We start from the raw sequence: 10,910 nt of genomic DNA, 5'->3' as shown, positions 1-10,910 counted from the left end.
TTTGAGGCCACCCTGAGAGTACACAGTTAATTCCAGGTCAGCCTAGGCTGTAGCCAAACCCTACCTTGAAAAACAAACCATATATATGGGTGTACATACATGCATGTGTATTGTGTATATGTTGTATAACTGTGTAATGTGGTGTGTGTGTATGGTGTGGTGTAGTACTTCAATGTGTTCATCTAGTGTGTGTGGGGATGTGGGTGCTGGTTATTGCTTTTTCTGCCTAGTCTCATTTTGAGCCAGAGTCTTTTTACTGATCTATTTATTGATTGATTGATTTTGTGTCTTTTCAAGGCAGGGTCTGGCTATAGCACAGCTTGACCTGGAAGTCACTATATAGTCTCAGGGTGGCCTCGAACTCATGGTGATCCTCCTACCTCTGCCTCCCAAGTGCTGGGATTAAAGATGTGTCCCACCGTGCCTGGCTTTCTTTTCTGATTTCTGATGATTCTATGCTCTCTGCTGCCTAGCAGGACTGGGTTACAGATGTGCAAGGCCATATTCAGCTGTTTACGTGGAATATGGAGATTCAAACTCTGTGTCAGGACCCCTCAGACCTTCATGCTTGTGCAAAAAGCACACTTGGCCACTGATTCATCTCCATGCTCTGGAGGGCAGAATTTTAGCATCTGCCATTGGCATGATATCATAGCAGTTTATCTATCACTTGCCACCTACAGCTGTGCTCTCTCCAACAAGGTCTGACTCTGAACTTGGTTGGTCTATCTGATTATGTATCCTTTGGAATTTACTTTTAAAAAATCGATCTTTTATTTGTTGTTATTTTTAACTAATTAATTAATTTGGTTTTCTGACCAAACCTGGCCTAAATTCCATCTTTAAAAAAAAATTGGGGAGCTGGGTATGGTGGTGCATGCCTTTAATCCCAGCACTCGGGAGGCAGAGGTAGGAGGATCACCATGAGTTCGAGGCCACCCTGAGACTACATAGTGAATTCCTGGTCGGTCTGAGCTAAAGGGAGACCCTACCTCAAAAAAAAAAAAAAAAAAAGTTGGGGGTGGAGAGATGGCTTAGCAGTTAAGGCACTTGCTTGTGAAACCTAAGAACGCATGTTCGAATCTCTAGGTCCCATGTAGCCAGAAGCAGTGATGCAAAGCATGTTAATGCCACAATACACCACAAGGGGGTGCACCCATCTAAGTAAGAGTTTGTTTGCAGCCACTGAAGGCACTGGCGCTCCTATTTTCTCTCTCTCTCTCTTAAAAATAAATAATAAGGGCTGGAGAGATGGCTTAGCGGTTAATCGCTTGCCTGTGAAGCCTAAGGACCCCGGTTCGAGGCTTGGTTCCCCAGGTCCCACGTTAGCCAGATGCACAAGGGGGCGCACGCGTCTGGAGTTCGTTTGCAGAGGCTGGAAGCCTGGCGCGCCCATTCTCTCTCTCTCCCTCTATCTGTCTTTCCCTCTGTGTCTGTCGCTCTCAAATAAATAAATAATTAATTAAAAAATAAATAATAAAAGTTTTTTTTGTTTTTTTTTTAAATGTGGGTGTGGTAGTTTACGCCTTTAATCCCAGCTTGGGAGGCAGAGGTAGGAGGATCGCCACTAGTTTGACTTCTGAGATTACTTAGTGAATTCCAGGTCAGCCTGAGCTAGAGTGAGACTAACCTCTGAAAAACCAAAAACCATTTTTTTAAAAAAATTTTATTTTATATATTTATTGGAGAGAGAGAGAATGGGTTTACCTGGGCTTCTAGACACTGCAAATGAACTCCAGATCATGCACCACCTTGTGCATCTGGCTTCCATGAGTAGTAGAGAATTGAACGAGGGTCCTTGTGTCATTGCAGGCAAGTGCCTTAACTGCTAAGCCATCTCTTCAGACTCCCCCCTCCCCTTTTTAAAAAAGATTTTAAAAGCTTTATTTAAAAGTTAACCTATAGCCGGGCGTGGTGGCACACGCCTTTAGTCCCAGCACTCGGGAGGCAGAGGTAGGAGGATCACCGTGAGTTCAAGGCCACCCTGAGACTACAGAGTGAATTCCAGGTCAGCCTGGGCTAGAGTGAGACCCTACCTCGAAAAACCAAAAAAAAAAAAAAAAAAAGTTAACCTATATCTTGTTAAAAAAAAAAGAAAGAAAGAAAACTGTTCAACATATACAAATGTCACAGCATAATCTGAAGGCTCTGTGGGAGCAGGTTAGGGTGGTGGCTGTGGGGCCAGGACGGTGGAATGCACATGCTGCACTCACTGTCATCAGCCCTCCTCCTTTTTTTTTTTTTTTAATTATCATTGGGCTGGAGAGATGGTTTAGCAGTTAAACGCTTGTCTGTGAAGCCTAAGGACCCTGGTTTGAGGCTCAATTCCCCAGGACCCACGTTAGCCAGATGCACAAGGGGGTGCATGCGTCTGGAGTTCGTTTGCAGTGGCTGGAGGCCCTGGCGCACCTATTCTCTCTCTCTCTCTCTTTCTCTCTCTCTCTCACTCTCTCTGCTTCTTTCTGTCTGTCACTCTCAAATAAATAAATAAAAAATAAACAAAATTTTAAAAATTATTTATTTATTTGCAAGCAGAGAGAGCGAGAGAGCACCAGGGCCTCTAGCTGCTGCAAACAAACTCCAGATGCATGTGCCACTGTGCATTTGGCTTTGCGTGGGCATTGGAGAGTTGAGCCCTTGTCATTAGGCTTTGCAGGAAAGTGCCTTAACTACTAAGCCATCTCTCCAGCTCAAAATTTATTCACTTTTTAATTAAATTAAATTAATTAATTTGAGAGAGAGAGAGAGAGAATGGGTGTGCCAGGGCCTGTAGCCTCTGCAAATGAACTTCAAATGCATGTGCTGTCTTGTGCATCTGGCTTTATGAGAGTACTGGGGAATCAAAGCTAGGTCCTTTGGCTTTGCAGGTAAGTATCTTGACTGCTAAGCCATCCCTCCAGCCCTGGAATTTCCTTTTTAAAAAATATTTTTAGGGCGCTCAGAAGGATTGCTTAGTGGGTAAGGCTTTTTGTCTGCGAAGCCTAAGGACCCTGGTTCGATTCCCCAGGACCCACATAAGCCAGATACACAAGGGGACACATGCGTCTGGAGTTCATTTGCAGTGGCTAAAGGCACTGGCACACCCATTCCCTCTTTCTCTCTATCTGCCTCTCTCTCTCTCAAGTAAATAAATAAATATAGAAATAAAATATTAAAAAAATTTTAAGAAATATTTTTAGAGCTGGACAGATGGTTTAGCAGCTTTAAGGTGCTTGCCTGTGAGGCTTAAGGACCCAGGTTGGTCTCCCCAGAACCCATGTAAGCCAAATGCACAAGATGACACATGCATACAAGGTCATGCATGGACACAAGGTGGCACACATATCAAGTTTTATTGCAATTGCTAGAGGCTCTGGCGTGCCAATTCTCTCACTCATAAAAAAGTAGAAAAGAAAAAAAAGGCAGGAGAGATGGCTTAGCGGTTAAGGCGTTTGCCTGCAAAGCCAAAGGACCCTCGTTCAATTCTTCAGGACCCATGTAAGCCAGATGCGCAAGCAGGCGCTTGCATCTGGAGTTCATTTGCAGTGGCACACCCATTCTCTCTCTCTCCCTCTTTCTCTCATAAATAAATAACTAAATAAATTTTTTTAAGTAAAAAAATATATTTGAGAGAGGAGAAAAAGAGAAAGAAAAATAGAGAGATGGAGAGAAAGTAGGGTTTGCCAGGTCTTCTTGCTACTGAAGAACTCCAGACGCATACAAATTTTGTGGGTCCAGCCTGACATGGGTACTGGAGAATCAGACCCAGACTGATAGACTTCTTTTTTTGCTTTTGCTTTTGTTTTTTGAGGTAGGGTCTCACTCTAGCTCAGGCTGACCTGGAATTCACTATGTAGTCTCAGGCTGGCCTTGAACTCATGACAATCTTCTTACCTCTGCTTCCCAAGTGCGGGGATTAAAGGCGTGTGCCACCATGCCCAGCTCAAGACTTTTTTTTAAAAAAATTTTATTTATTTCAGAGAGAGAGGTGTGTGTGGGGGGGTGGGGAGAAGCAAAAAAAGAGAGAATGGGTGTGCTAGAGCCTCCAGCTGCTGCAAACTATCTTCAGCTGCATGTGCCACGTTGTACATCTGGTTTATGTGGGTCCTGGGGAAATGAACCTCGGTCCTTTGGCTTTGCAGGCTTTGCCTTAACTGCTAAGCCATCTCTCCAGCCCCCAAACTGATAGGTTTTACAAGCTCCTGCAACCACTGAGCCATGTCCCCAGCCAGGAATTTTCTTTACTTTTTCTTAGCCAGTCTGTCTTTGCTCCAATTATCTACTTTATTAAAATTTTTTTAAACATTTTTGTGGATTTTCAAGGTAGGGCCTTTCTGTAGTTCACTATGTAATCTCAGAGTGACCTCGAACATGGCTATCCTTCTACCTCTGCCTTCCCAGTGCTGGGATTAAGTGCGTGTGCTACCATACCCAGCAGTTTTTTCCAAGGTGGGGTTTTGCTCTAGCTCAGGCTGAAGTGGAATTCACTATGTAGTCTCAGGGTGGCCTCGAACTCACGGCGATCCTCCTACCTCTGCCTCCCGAGTGCTGGGATTAAAGACCTGCGCCGCCACGCCCAGCCAGCCCTCAAATATTCTTAAACCCCTGTGCTGGTGAAGCCAAATAGAGAAGAAACAGGAAGCCCAGTACAACTACTGTGGTTAACATCAGCTGTTTAATCTATACTCTTAGCGTGAAAGTCAAGGCCTCTCCCTACCTAGTGCCCAGCAACCTGCCCTTCAAGTTGAGCCACTCCTTGTCCCTATGCTCCACATACACGACATATTTTCACAATACCCTCTTGTTACCTTTGCTTTTATCCCCCGCCCCTACACGTTTTTTGACACTGTCTTGTGTAGCCCCAGCTAGCTTTGAACTCTCTCTGTAGTTGAGGATGACCTTGAACTTCTGATCCTCCTGCCTCTTCTTCCCAAGTGCTGAGATTATAGGTGTGCACCATCATTCATACCTGGTTGATGTGGTGGTGACTAGGGATCGAAGCCAGGGCTGTGCGCATGCTAGGTAAGCGTGCCGTCAACTGTGCTATATCCTTAGTCCACCTACCTACAAATGTTTATTTACTCATTTATTTTTCTGTGTGAGAGCTAGAGTGAAACAGAGCTAGAGGTGAGTGAGACCTGACCTCAAACCCCTGCCCCCCCCCCACATAAAAAGAAGATTTGAGCCATGAGTTCTGGTATGGTTTAGAGCTGTAATTCTTTTATATATATAATTATATATACTACTTATTTGAGAAAGAGGGAGGGAGAGAGAGAGAATGGGCGTGCCAGGGCCTCCAGCCACTGCAGACCAACTCCAGATGTATATGTCCCCTTGTGCAGCTGGCTTATGTGGGTCCGGGAGAGTCGAACCAGGATCCTTTGGCTTTGCAGGCAAACACCGTAACCGCTAAGCCATCTCTCCAGCCCCTATAATTCTTTTTTTGTTTGTCTGTTTGTTTGTTTTTTTGTTTTTCAAAGTAGGGTTTCACCCTAGCCCACGCTGACCTGGAATTCACTATGTAGTCTCAGGGTGGCCTTGAACTCACAGTGATCCTCCTACCTCTGCCTCCCAAGTGCTGGGACTTAAGGCGCGACCTGGCTAGAGTTGTAATTCTAGCACGCCAGAAGCTAAGGACCCGCGCCACAGAATGAGACCCTGTCTCAAACACAGCCTCATCCCAAACAAACAGAGACAACAAAGGTGTGAGAATGTTTTCTGAGTTCCTTGGGAGGAACTTTGTTTCCTTCTGAGAACCCCTGGAGCAAAGGTTGACGCAGAAAACCAGAGGCGACTCTTCAGGCTGCCACGCTTAGCCAGTGCTGGGCTGGGTCCACTTCTCTCTTCTGGCTGCTCAGGCACACACTGCCCTGATGGAATCTGAAGTTGGGTCTGCAGTGAATCAACACTGACTCAGCAGCCTACTGTGTTGCAGGGCCTCACGCCAGGAGCTAGGAGGGCCCGAAGTGCAAGGGAAAACTGGAATAGAACATGTCCTGGGGAATTGGAGCCGCAGGCACGCAACACCCCAGGGAGACAACCAGCTGGTGCTGTGGCTATTATTTGGTGGGAAGGTCATGCCTTGGTGAGGCCCCCACAATTTGGAATGTAGCCTGCAATGTTACGGGTTCCCAACACTCCAGTTTTTCTTGCTCCCAGCAAAGGTCAGGGGTGTTGAGATTCTCTTTCCTCCCTTCCTCCGTCCTTCCCTCCCTCCCTATTCCCTTTTTTTTCCTTTTGAGACAGGGTCTCATCTAGCCCAGGCTGACCTGGAACTACCACTGTAGTGGAAGATGACCTTGAATCTCTGATCTCTACCTCCCAAGTGCCAGTATTACAGGTGTGTACCAGCATGCCTGACTTTTTTTGTTTTTTGCACATGTGCATGTGTGACTGTGTATGAGCACATGCGTGTGCAGGTATGTGTGCATGGGTACACATGTGGAGGCCAGAGATTGATGTCGGGTGTAATTTCTTCAATCATCATTTCCTTTCTTCATTTCTTTTTTTTGTTAGATAGGGTCTCACTCTAGCCCAGGCTAACCTGGAACTCACTCTGTAGCTCCAGATGCATGTGCCATCATGTGCATCTGGCTTACGTGGGACCTGGAGAATTGAACTTGGGTCCTTAGCTTCACAGGCAAGCACCTTAACCGCTAAGCCATCTCTCCAGCTCATGTGTTCATATATTTTGTTTTGCTTTGGTAGGCTGAGGCCAGGACTCACACATCTCAAGTATAGTAGGCAAGCAGTGTAAACATCTGCATGTAGCTGGGCATGGTGATGCGTGCCCATGGGCCCAGCACTCAGGAAGCTGAGGCAGGAGGATTGCAAATCCAAAGCAACCTAGGCTAAATAGGAAGACCCAGAATTCAAGTATATAGCTAGGTGTTTTGTTCCATGCCTGTAATCTCAGCATGGGAGACGTGGAGGCAGGAAAATTAGAAATTCAAGGTCATCCTAGACTAGGAAGTTGGATATCAGCCTGGGCTATACAAGACTTGGTTTGAAACAAGCAAACAAATACAAGGAAACCCCAGAATTAAAATCAGCTACTCAAGGACTGGAAAGATGGCTTAGCAATAAGTTGCTTGTCTGCAAAACCTAAGGACCCAGGTTCGATTCTCCAGGTCCCATGTAAGCCAGATGCACAAGGTGGCACATGTGTCTGGCTAGACATTTGCAGTGGCTAGAGGCCCTAGAGTGCCCATTCTTTCTTTCTTCCTCTCACTCTGTCTCAAATAAAAATAAATTTAAAGCCGGGCGTGGTGGTGCACGCCTTTAATTCCAACACTTGGGAGGCACAGGTAGGAGGATTGCTGTGACTCTGAGGCCACCCTGAGACTAGTAGTGAATTCCAGGTCAGCCTGAGCTAAAATGAGACCCTACCTCGGAAAAAAAAATTAAATATAAAAAACAAAAACAAAACATCTACTCAAGCTGGGCATGGTGGTGCACACCTTTAATGCCAGCACTTGGGTGGCAGAGGTAGGAGGATCACTATGAGGAATTCGAGGCCACCCTGAGACTACAGAGTGAATACCAGGTCAGCCTGGGCTAGAGTGAAACCCAACCTCAAAGAAACAAACAGAAAAAAAAAAAAAAAAAAAAAGGAAAAAAGAAAGTGAGATTAACACATGGGTCATGAGTAAATAGGACTTTACCCTCCAGTCACCTTCCTTCCAGCAGAGCATCTCAAAGGGCTGGGTATATCTGAACGTCAGACCTTCTACCTAGATTAGGAGGCCTTGTGTGTTACTACTTCCCTTAAGTGTTTGCGGCTAGGAAGAGAGATGGTTCAGCACTTAAAGGTGCCTGCTTGCAAAGCCTGTCAGCCCAGGTTCAATTCCCTACCTAGCCCGCCCACATAAAGTCAGAATGGTATTTGTTTGCAGTGGCAGGAGACCCTGGAACACATGCACACGCGTGCACGCACACACAGACACTCACTCCAAAAAAGAAAAACACAAAGAGGAAAGTAAATCATGAAATTTCCTTCAACCAAGTGAAAACTTTATTTACTTATTTATGCTTTTTGTTTGTTTGTGTTTTGTTGCTTACCCGGAATTCACTATGTAGTCTCAGGGGGCCTTGAACTCTCGGTGATCTTCCTACCTCTGCCTCCTGAGTGCTGGGATTAAAGGTGTGTGCCACCACGCCTGGCTCTTATGTTTTTGATTTTATTTTATTTTACTTATGTTTTCGTTTTTTGAGGTAGGGTCTCGCTCTAGCCCAGGTTGGCCTGGAATTCACTCTGGTTTTTTTTTTTTGGCTTTTTTTTTTTTTTTTGGTTTTTCGAGGTAGGGTCTCACTCTGGTCCAGGCTGACCTGGAATTCACTCTGTAGTCTCAGGGTGGCCTTGAACTCATGGCAATCCTCCTACCTCTGCCTCCCGAGTGCTGGGATTAAAGGCGTGCGCCACCACGCCCGGCTGGAATTCACTCTGTAGTCTCAGTCTGACCTCGAATCCTCCTACCTCTGCCTCCCAAGTGCTGGGATTAAAGGTGTGTGCTACCATACCCAGTTTTGGAATTTACTTTTGCTTGTTTGTTTGTATTTTAATTAAAAAATATAAATTAAAAAAATATTTTATTTATATGTTAGAGAGAGAGAGAGAATGGGTACATCAGGGCTTCCAGCCATTGCAAACAAATTCCAGATGCATGTGCCACCTTGTGCATCTGGCTTACGTGGGTCCTGGAGAGTCAAACTGAGATCTTGGCTTTGCAGGCAAATACCTTAACCACTAAGCTATCTCGCCAGTCCCTAATTTAATTTTTTTTTTTTGAGGTAGGGTCTCACTCTAGCCCAGACTGACTTATAATTCACTATGTTTTCTCAGACTGGCCTCAAATGCATGGTGATCCTCCTACCTCTGCCTCCCAAGTGCTGGAATTAACTACCATACCAAGCTGGATTCCTTTTTTATTTACTTACTCGTTTGCAAGCAGAAAGAAAGAGGAGAGAGACAAATTCAGGCCTGCAGTCCTTGCAAACAAGTGTCTTCAACCACTGAGCCATATCTCCAGCCCCTAGCTTTGGATTCCTGATCCCCCCTGCGTCCCCCTCATGTGTTCTGGGATTATACATGTGTGACACAACATTCACTGGGTTTACTCTGATATAGAAGATAAAAAAAACTAGGCAAATAGTAAGAAATTTTGAATTGCATGGTACCACCTATAGGCAAGTTATGCCTGTTTCTTTAAGATACATTAAAATTACAAAGAAACATTAAAAGCTTGATCATATGTATATGTATATATATAATATTTAAATATTTGTATTTATTTGTTTTGCATGCAGAGAGAGAGACAGAGAGAAGAAGAGAAAGAGAATGGTCACACACCAGGGCCTCCAGCCACTGCAAATGAACTCCAGACCACCTTGTGCATCTGGCTTATGTGGGTATTGGGTAATCAAACCTGGGTTCTTAGGCTTTGAAGATAAGCACCTTAACCACTAAACCATCTTTCCAGCCCTATTTATTATTTTTTAAAAGATTTATTTATTTATTTATTTATTTATTTATTTATTAGAGAGGGACACACACACACACACACACAGAGAGAGAGAGAGAGAGAGAGAGAGAGAGAGAGAGAGAGAATGGGTATGCCAGGGCCTCTAGACATTGCAAATGAACTCCAGATGCATGTGCCACCATGTGCATCTAGTTTACATGAGACCTGGAGAATCAAACCTGAGTCCTTATGCTTCACAGGCAAGTGCCTTAACTGCTAAGCCATCTCTCCAGCCCTTTTTGTTTATTTTTGAGGTAAGGTCTTGCTCCAGTCCAGGTTGACCTGGAATTCAGTCTTTAGTCCTGGGTTGGCCTTCAAAATGTTCCTCCTACCTCTGTCTCCCAAGTGCTGGAATTAAAGGTGTGCACCACCATGCCCAGCCACTGAATCCCTTCTTTCCAAGTATCTCCTATTTTTTTTTTAATTTAAAATTTTTTTTATTAACAGCTTCCATGATTATAAAAAATACCCCATGGTGATACCCTCCCTCCCCCCACTTACCCCTTTGAAACTCCACTCTCCATCATACCCCCTCCCCATCTCAATCAGTCTCTCTTTCACTTTTGATGTCTTGATCTTTTCCTCTGCTTATGATGGTCTTATGCAGGTAGTGTCAGGCACTGTGAGGCCATGAATATCCAGGCCACTTTGTGTCTGGAGGGAGCATGTTGTATGGGGTCCTGCCCTTCCTTTGGCTCTTACATCCTTTCCCTCACCTCTTCTGTATTAGACCCTGAACCTTGGAAGGTGTGAAACAGATATTGCAGTACTGAGCACTGTAGTCATTTCTTTCCATCACCATGATACCTTCTGAGTCGTCCCAAGGTCACTGCCATCTGAAAAGAGAAGATTCTCAACCAAAAGTGAGAGTAGCATTAATATAAGGGTGTGAACATTAACAGAAGTGCTTACTGGGCAGTTTGATAAGCATGGTATATACATTTGGCCAGACAACAGCAGATGTTATACCCCTAGGGCTTATGACTACCCCTGTTTTAAGTTTTCAGTATCAGGGATTCTCTAATATTTTTTTAAAAAAATTTTATTTATTTATATGAGAGAGAGAGAGAATGGGTGAGCCAGGGCCTCCAGCTGCTACAAACTCCAGACGCATGTGCCACTTTGTGCATCTGGCTTTACGTGGGTACCAGGGATCAAATTCTGGTTGTTAAAGCTTTATAGGCAAGCACCTTAACTGCTGAACCATCTCTCCAGCCTTCTATTTTGATGTCACGGTTTTTTTCTTCCTATTATGCAGGTCTTGTGTAGGTAGCAACAGCCACTGTGAGCTCATGAATGTCAGTTACTGTGTCTGTAAAACAGTATTATAAAGCACTCTTCCCCTTCCTTTGGCTCTAACATTCTTTGTGCCATTCTTTTTTTTTTTTTTTTCTCGAGTTAGGGTCTTTC

The sequence above is a fragment of the Jaculus jaculus genome, chromosome 2, assembly GCF_020740685.1.
Source record: "Jaculus jaculus isolate mJacJac1 chromosome 2, mJacJac1.mat.Y.cur, whole genome shotgun sequence".
Taxonomy (NCBI): domain Eukaryota; kingdom Metazoa; phylum Chordata; class Mammalia; order Rodentia; family Dipodidae; genus Jaculus; species Jaculus jaculus.
Note: the sequence above shows the minus strand (reverse complement) of the source record.